Below are 8239 nucleotides of genomic sequence, written 5' to 3'. Positions count from 1 at the left end.
TAGTATATTTGACTCATCTATTATTTTTATTTTTGATGTGAGGTTGTTTTCATGTTATGGTTGCTTGGTATTTTTGTTTTAAATATATTTATCTCCATTTTTAGAGTTGCTAGAATTTCTAGGTTTGTTTTGAGAAACTCAACTAATTAATTGAGATTAATTTGATTAAATTCGTTTATAGTAATGGATTATTTTGATTAATTTAATAGTTTTTATGTTATGAATTTTCATTTTGTTTAATTAGCATATATGAAGTTACTGATGTTTTATTAATTTATTTGTTTTATCAGTTTGATAGGTATATTGATGAGTACGGTGGCTCTTCAGATGAAGTTACCGATGTTGAATGTAGCTGTCACTATTTCGAGGTGGATCCAAAGTTTTTGAAGGGTGCATTGAAAAGGTCACAGTACTAGTAATATATATTATCTTAAATGCCTTCAATAATTTTACCATATGATTGTTTTGGAAATCTTCTATGCCTATCATTCTACTATACTTCCTTTAGTCTCCGGTATAAACAAAAAAATTATATTTAGTAGTTTTAAATATATGCAAAATTTGACTACTTTTAACATGGGACAATTTTAAAAATACAATTACTTGTTTTACTATTTTGAAAAAATTAAATAAATCTAACTACTTTTTATTTAAAGGATGTGCTTATATATATATAACACTGGCGGGGTTATTTCATTGGGTAAGAGGTTGTGGCTGTTAATCACTTGGGCATGTGGCTTTGAGTGAATTTCATTTCTAATTGTTGTTTATTAGTTGGTGGGGGGAGTATATTGCTATCAGGAAATAAGTTTGTTGGAAATTGCTCTTTTAATGGAAATTGGGAGGGTTAGTAATGTTTAATATTTTGATCAAAAAATGCTAATTATCCCACAAGTATTTTATTGTTCACGAATGAGTCATGAATGTTAAAACAATAAAATTAGATTAGGTTCCTCTACCAAGAGTGTGCAACACCCTTTAGATCACTCTCTTGATTTCTTCTCTTTATTATCTCTCCTTTAACAATCACAAAACATTGCAGTAGGTGATTCAATTATTATTAAAATTTGTTCTTGAATGGAAATCATAGTAATTGCATAGTTGAGTTGAAAATTTTGTTGACTCAATATTAATGCAGTCATGAATAATAGTGTAGTAACACACTATTGTCAAATAGTATCCTACTTGATTAAGAATATATTTTGTTGGTTACAATTTGCAGTGAATCTAGTTGAGTTAAGTATTATGATTCAGTTTTAGCATGTATTTTTCTGTACTTGAGACTAAGTGCATGTTTAACTTTGTGGTGAATTTGACAAAATTATGGGTAACTACTACAAAACCAAACATGCACTAAAGAACTTTGGTATTCATGTCCATCTTAACATACTAGATTTTTGCTTAACATTTTGTATTGGTTTTTTGCATTAGATTTTCTCAGTGCTTTGTTTCACCTCTTGTTAAAGAGGAAACTTTATAACAGGAACTAATTGCACTTGATCAAGGTATGTTTCAGTTTAATATTATGAAACCGATTTCTATTTTTTTTTTCTTTTTTGGAGGGGAAAATTTAATTTGTTTTACTAAACAGAATTTGAATTAGACAAAGATTTTCCTGATCAGCGTCTTCAACATTTGCGGTGCCATACTTCGAAACTCAATCATCCTTATACTAAATTTGGTATGTTGTATTATGTTCTTCACCGATTTGTTGGTCAATTAGTTATTTTAGATTATATAATGTATTATTGATATTTCCATTTTGTGTATTTATTTTCATGAACATAACATAAAGGGAACAAAAATAGTCTGGCAGAAATGGATGACTATACTCATATCCCCAAGAAAGTTTTGGAATTTCACGAAAAATACTATTACAGAGCTAAAATGAAATTTATTATTATTGGGCAAGGTACATTTTTTTTTTTACCAAGTTTGTTTTTAATTTGCATTATATTGTCTGCAAATATATTGTGAAGTATTGCAAAATCTCATTGAATAATATAGTTTTATTTAAATATTGATATTCTTTTACGTAGAATCTGCAAGATTTGGTTGTAAAATTATTCATGTAAAACTGGGTCCCAGAAGGTTACAAACAAAAATAAAAAAAACTTGCAATTGGAAGCCATTTCAGACTGCGTGATGTTTATGAAGAAGAAAGATAAACCACAAACTTTCCAAAAAATCTTTTGAAATGTGGAAAACTATCTTCAGAGGAAGCTTTAGGTGATTCTTGAACTATCTTGGACGTTGCCGTCTCGCGGAAACAATTTTTACTAAAACCAGACGAATATGTCTGCCATATATTTAACCATTTATTTCACCTCTGAACTCTATAATCTTCCTCAAAATTCATCAATGTGATTGATGAATTCTAACAAATATGTAGTGGATTTATGTTCTAGTAAATATTTTGCTCTTTTTAACTTTCAGTAATAATGCTTTACCATTCTTGTGGGTGGGCTACTACTTGAAGAATCTAGAATATATCGAACATCTATAGCTTACGTCTTTGTCATTTCCATACACCTTACTGAGCTGGATCTACAAAAGGTAACCCCATTTTCTTAACTTGAGTTGGGCCTTCGTATGAAACAGTAAATATTGTGTTTTTAATGAGCATCACTAATCAATTGCATACTCTTTTTCATCTTTTGAGACCAATTTCAATGGTATTTGTTAATTTTATTGGTTTGAAACTTTTCTTTTATCATAAATGTTAGGTCACTGAAAGCACTATTAACTATTTGGTTTCAAAAACAAATTGCGATCGCTAATGGTTTGACTAGAAATATTAGTTATAATATAGCATTATAGAATAAGGCTTGGTTGTTGTACCATCATGTACTTTCAAAATGTAATTATTATTTCTTTTCTTCGTTATAACTTAAATTTATCTTATCTCTTTTAGGTCAGCTTGATTATTGGATTTGTCTATCAATACTTTATGTTGTTGTGCAAAATTTCTCCACCAAAATTGATATTTGAGAAGAAGTGTATTGGAAAAATGGAATTCATATTTGGAGATGGGAAGTCTCATCGTGATTACGCTGCTAAGCTGTCAGGTTTCTAATATATTTCCTCCTCGTTTTTAAATCAATATATGATAGTGTTAGGACTTAAATTAGTAAAACTTGTTAAGAGTTATTATTGGGCTAGTTAATTATTATGTTTGTTTTGTTTTTCTATGTTTTAATAGGTTAATTATTTTTTTTTATCATTTTCCACGTGGGTGGAGCCTATAAATAAAGGTTTCCATATGAAAGAATCTTTTCTAAAACTTAGATATTAAGGGGCGCATTTTCTTTGTAGGAGCGTATCCACTCTTGTGTATCTTTTTCTTCAAGTTTTTTTGTCTTATTATTTCTTATATTTTCTTAAACATTAGTGTTTTTATTTTTGGAAATATTATTTTTGACCTAATCTAATTTTTTTTAGAGAAGATTTGCTCTTGTATTCGCGGGAGCATGTCATTTGTGCCGACTATGCGTACAAGAGATGGAATAAGCAGTTGATAAGACAAAATTAGTCAATTATGGAAAGATGAGAGTAGAGGTGCGATCTTTTCTCTATAATTGGCAATTGCATCTAGACTATATATACTTTGCTTAGTGTAAAATTGTTTTCTTCTGCCATCAATCTTTACTCATTGAATTGGGTGTTTGTTATTTTGTGCCTATTTGTTTTCTTTTATCATTTGACCACTGTTTGCTTTTGCTCACACCTCTATCATCCATTGAGTTGAGTAGACAGAGGATAGCCTAATAATTAGAGGGATGCAGGTCTAATCATTTACGAGGGATTTAAATATAAACAAAATATCCATAATTTATTGTGATATGCCGCTTACATAATGAAATGTTTTAAAAATTAGTGCTGCAAGTTATTTTTTCATAAAGATGATTGAACTATTTCTTGTTCTCCTCTAATCATCTTAAAGAAGGGATTTAAATATAAACAAAATATATATATTTATGCACATATTAGGATTTACTACCTGATGAAATGTTGTTTTAAAAACTAACGTTGCAAGTTATTTTTTCATAAAGATGATTGACCTACTTCTTGTTGCTCTACTTTTCAGCTCCAAAATTTGATAATTTCGAATAAATTTCAAAGCATGGGATAGTGTAGAGAAGGTGAATTGTCTAAATTCTTCATTCATCTCCTTAAAGATCAATTGTCTGAAGCATGTACCAGGTGAACTATCTATTTTATTTATTAGAAACGAGTGAGGACGGAAGATAAAAGATTCTCTGCGATAAATAGCATGTGAACAAAAGAAAAAATGTCTCTATGTATAATTTTATTGTGAAGTGTAGATAATTTAAACTTGTGTTATCTTTGACTTTGTGATGAAATTATTAGTAAAATATTTGAAAATTAAAATAGTATTTTAATATTTATGAAACAAATCTTGAATAAACCATTAAAACTAAACAATAGAAAACAATATCTGTTGGCGGGGTTTCGGAACACCACTATATTTTAAGTTGATACTAAATGTTTTTGTTAATAAATTTGCGAAAATTATAATCATGCTTCCATAGTTATTTGTACCCCTATTTTGATGTTCTACTCAAAACACTCATTTTACATGTTTAAAACCAAAATAACCGGCAATCTTCGTGGATGATTTACATAACACATTTAAAAAAAATTATGATTGTACTTGAAAACTCAATTTAAGCTCAAAATGAAAATGTGTTTAGGACAAATTTAAATTGAGTTTTCTAGAACACATAATACATTTGTGTTTCGAAAAACTGAAATTTGAGTTTACTAGAACATATTTGAACATCGTAGGACAAAAGAATTTTCTAATTTAAAAAAAGAATAAAGTCAAGAGCAAATATTTGATTTTTTAGAGGATTTATGGGATAGGGGTAAACTTTTGTAAATCTGATTGCATAGTTATTATGTTTTTTTTTCTTTTCAGTTTAGTCTTGTTTAGGTAGTTATTTTTAGTCTCATGATGTGATTTCCTCTACGAAAACAGGAATACTTTACAATTTTTTGCATCACATAAATTATAATTTCATAGGTTAATTGTATCATTAGTAATACGGCCTTTGATACTCCCAACAATTGTTGTGTTGTTTCCACTAATGGTTAACATGAGTCGTGAGGGACCAAAGGCTGACCCAATATTCTTGATGGACCAAATAAAAAATATATCATGTTTTTGTGGACTCAAATCATATTTAAGCTACGTTATTAAGAATTGTAATTAAAAGTAGTTAGTGGAGGGTGTGAAACAACATACGAGAGTGTTAATGGTCCCACCCATCTATATGTGCATATATGAATTTGTCTTATGTGTGCATAGTCGAATTGTCAAGTTTGATACCTCAATTTCGTTTGTCAATGGTACGCTTCAGCTGATGCTCTCGGGTCTCAATGACAAATTTCCTCTTCTCTTATCTAAAATTTTGTTAGAAATTAGTTGTTTCATGCTGATGATTGATGTAGGTGAGTGGCATGTTTGTGTCAATTTTTATGGGATGTTAATGTTTTTGTTTTGCCTCACTTCAATATATCTTTGTTTTAATTCTGTTTTATTTTGACCGATCCTTATTGAACGGCTTATGAGAAAATACATGAACATAAATTATTTGATGAACCACGCTAGTATATATTTTTAAATCCTCTTGTGAGCACAATTATCATATAGATGAAAAACAACTTTATGTAAGTGACGATTTGTTGCATGATGATCTAAAAAAAATTTATCAGGACCTTCGCTCCCAAAATTAAATAAAATGTTTAATATTTATTTTGCTTAGCACCTTACTTTGATTTCCAAGTCTGCAAATAGTTTCTAATTTGACATACTGTCTGTTTCGGTGCATATGAAAGGGCACGTCTATAATGCTAATTGCTAACAATATGAAGAAAATTAACAGATTAATATTGTCATATTTATTGTTTTTCAATCTATTAATGTTAGAATAAGTCACATGAAATAATCATTAGCTATACAAATCCTAGATTATTAGAATTAGCAATCACATTAAATTGTATTTATTTTAAAATCACAGCTGTTTGTGACATATGGTAGACTAAAAAATTATAATTTTTTTTTGTTAAAGTAGTCTTATGTTCTTTTGTTCTTTACTTTTTCACGAGCAAGTTCTCCTTCCCTAGATGCCCTTTGCAGCAGTACATCCTGCTTACTTTCCAGCGAGACAATCGCTAATCTCCTTCGAAATGGAATTAAAACAAGAATATAAAATAGATACCCGAGCTAGATAGTAGATACATTAGCTCAACCTTATACACCGAAGTATCTAGTTAATTATTTGTTACCGCAATTTCTATACCATGAATGATATTTGATATATAGTGGAATGTAAGAGAGTGCGGTGGTTTGAAATGTAGAAATAAGTTTTGGGTGATGCAAGTTAAATTAGAGATCATGTGTAACCTGTTTTGTCTATTAGCATTCAAAATTTGAAGTAGAGATCCATCAAAACTTGTCCTTTCAAAAAAGAAAATGAAAAAAATTATTTCGTTTTCATTTTTACTTACCTCATCATGTTCACATTATTGGTATAAATACAAAACTATGTGATCTTTTATACTCACGAAAAGATAAATTCTATATTTTTTGATTTGTAAATATATTTTCCATGATGGACATGAATAAGTCAATAGATCTATTGTTATGTATTTGGAGTTTATATTCATTTGAATTTTAAGTTTGTACAGTTATATATTGGATATGCATGTCGTGGATATAAGACGATTAAGAAATCCACTTCCTGTTTGCCTCCTTTTCGATATCAACTTAGTTATGGATTTGTAAGCTTCGCAAGTTTCAAATAAAATTTGTGGGTGAGGTGATTTTAGTTGGATTGATTGTTATTTTATTTTTATCCTACCAATCAATGTGTCCATCAATCATTAATGTGTTGCTTTAGACGATTTTATCTTTAATAATTTCTAATAATTTTTTTTGGAATATTTGTTTTATTTTTCGATCTATCCAGTGTAATTTTCAAATTGAACAATACATTAGATTGGTATCAACCAAACTCATAGTTTTGTGTGATGTTTTTGGTGCTATTATTGAAGAGCTATTATTTACTTAATAATTGAGGTGACGATATGATCTTAGATGTGTTTTTTGTTAACATATTGTATTTGTTATCGAAGATAGATTCTCTTTTCATATGTTTTTTTCGTGGTAATTGAGAATAAAATATCTCTTAAAATAATATTATTTGTTAATTCTTACATGAAAACATATTATTTGTTAATTCTTACATGTCGTCTTCACTGTGCACATATGAGATGTACATTTATTATCTGAGTGAGTCACACGAGGTTTCCCTAAAAACAATGTTTCAGATTCTATAGCTGCAACTTTTTCTTTTGTTTATGTTGTTTCTTCTTATTAGACTTTTAACTATTGCCTTCCTTCTTTTTTTGTTCATTTGGCTGAAATTCTTGATATGCATGTGGAAACAGGACAACAGATCATATTTGCCATGAGGTTAGTTATTTCTTATTTACGTTGAACCATGTTTTTGAGTTTTTGTGTCCATGTTAATTCATCTAAATACAACCCAAATTACATACATGCATGCAAGGTAGAATTGATAGTTTCACCGTAAGTTTTTTTTGTTAGTTTTCCTCGTACTCTCAACTTATGTTATATATTTAACGGTTATCATATGAATTGTATTAATTGTACTAATGTTGACGCAATTTGCATGTTATGCAAATTATAAATGCTTAGAATTTCTAATTGTTTAACTCCATAATATTTTTATCTTACGAGATGACATCAACATTATTTTTTGTACTTCTTTGTAAACACAAGTTTGATGAAAAAAGAAAGAGAAGTTACCATTCTAACAATTTGTTTGAAATAAGATTTATAATTATTGAATAGTTTATTTTATAGACATATCTAAATATTAAAAATGTAAATAGGAATAAAATATCTATTATATTTATTTCATTAATTTTATAAGGTAAATAAGATATGTATTGGGATTTGCTAGATAACTTAGATGATTAGTCGTTCATGAATCATAAAAATAACTATAAAAGGTGTCGGAAAGATTCATCGTCTGTGAACGAAAACAATAGTTTGTGGACTTAGCTAAAGAAAGTTGGTTTATATATATTTCTTTTTTATTTATAGGATTGACTTAAAATTGTTAAAATTTAATAATTTGTAAGTGTAATTTCGATATTGTTCAACATTGAGCTGATGAAATTAATA

General features: G+C 28.5%; 1 long non-coding RNA gene across 2 annotated transcripts; it reads left to right on the top strand.

Moving 5' to 3' along the window:
* Positions 1–289: 289 nt before the first annotated feature.
* LOC101513927 (uncharacterized) lies at positions 290–7781 on the top strand. Of its 2 annotated transcripts, XR_012161757.1 has the most exons (9): positions 290–403; positions 1432–1505; positions 1592–1681; positions 1796–1912; positions 2437–2556; positions 2915–3068; positions 3442–3558; positions 4088–4203; positions 7477–7781. It is a non-coding gene; the product is annotated as an uncharacterized lncRNA (long non-coding RNA). The 2 variants fall into 2 exon arrangements; XR_003471286.2 differs by lacking the exon at positions 7477–7781 and having other exon boundaries at positions 397–415; positions 4088–4228.
* The last annotated feature ends 458 nt before the right edge of the window (positions 7782–8239 follow it).

This window comes from Cicer arietinum, unplaced genomic scaffold, assembly GCF_000331145.2.
Source record: "Cicer arietinum cultivar CDC Frontier isolate Library 1 unplaced genomic scaffold, Cicar.CDCFrontier_v2.0 Ca_scaffold_5745_v2.0, whole genome shotgun sequence".
Classification (NCBI taxonomy): Eukaryota; Viridiplantae; Streptophyta; class Magnoliopsida; order Fabales; family Fabaceae; genus Cicer; species Cicer arietinum.
Note: the sequence above shows the minus strand (reverse complement) of the source record. Positions and strands in the feature narration are given on the sequence as shown.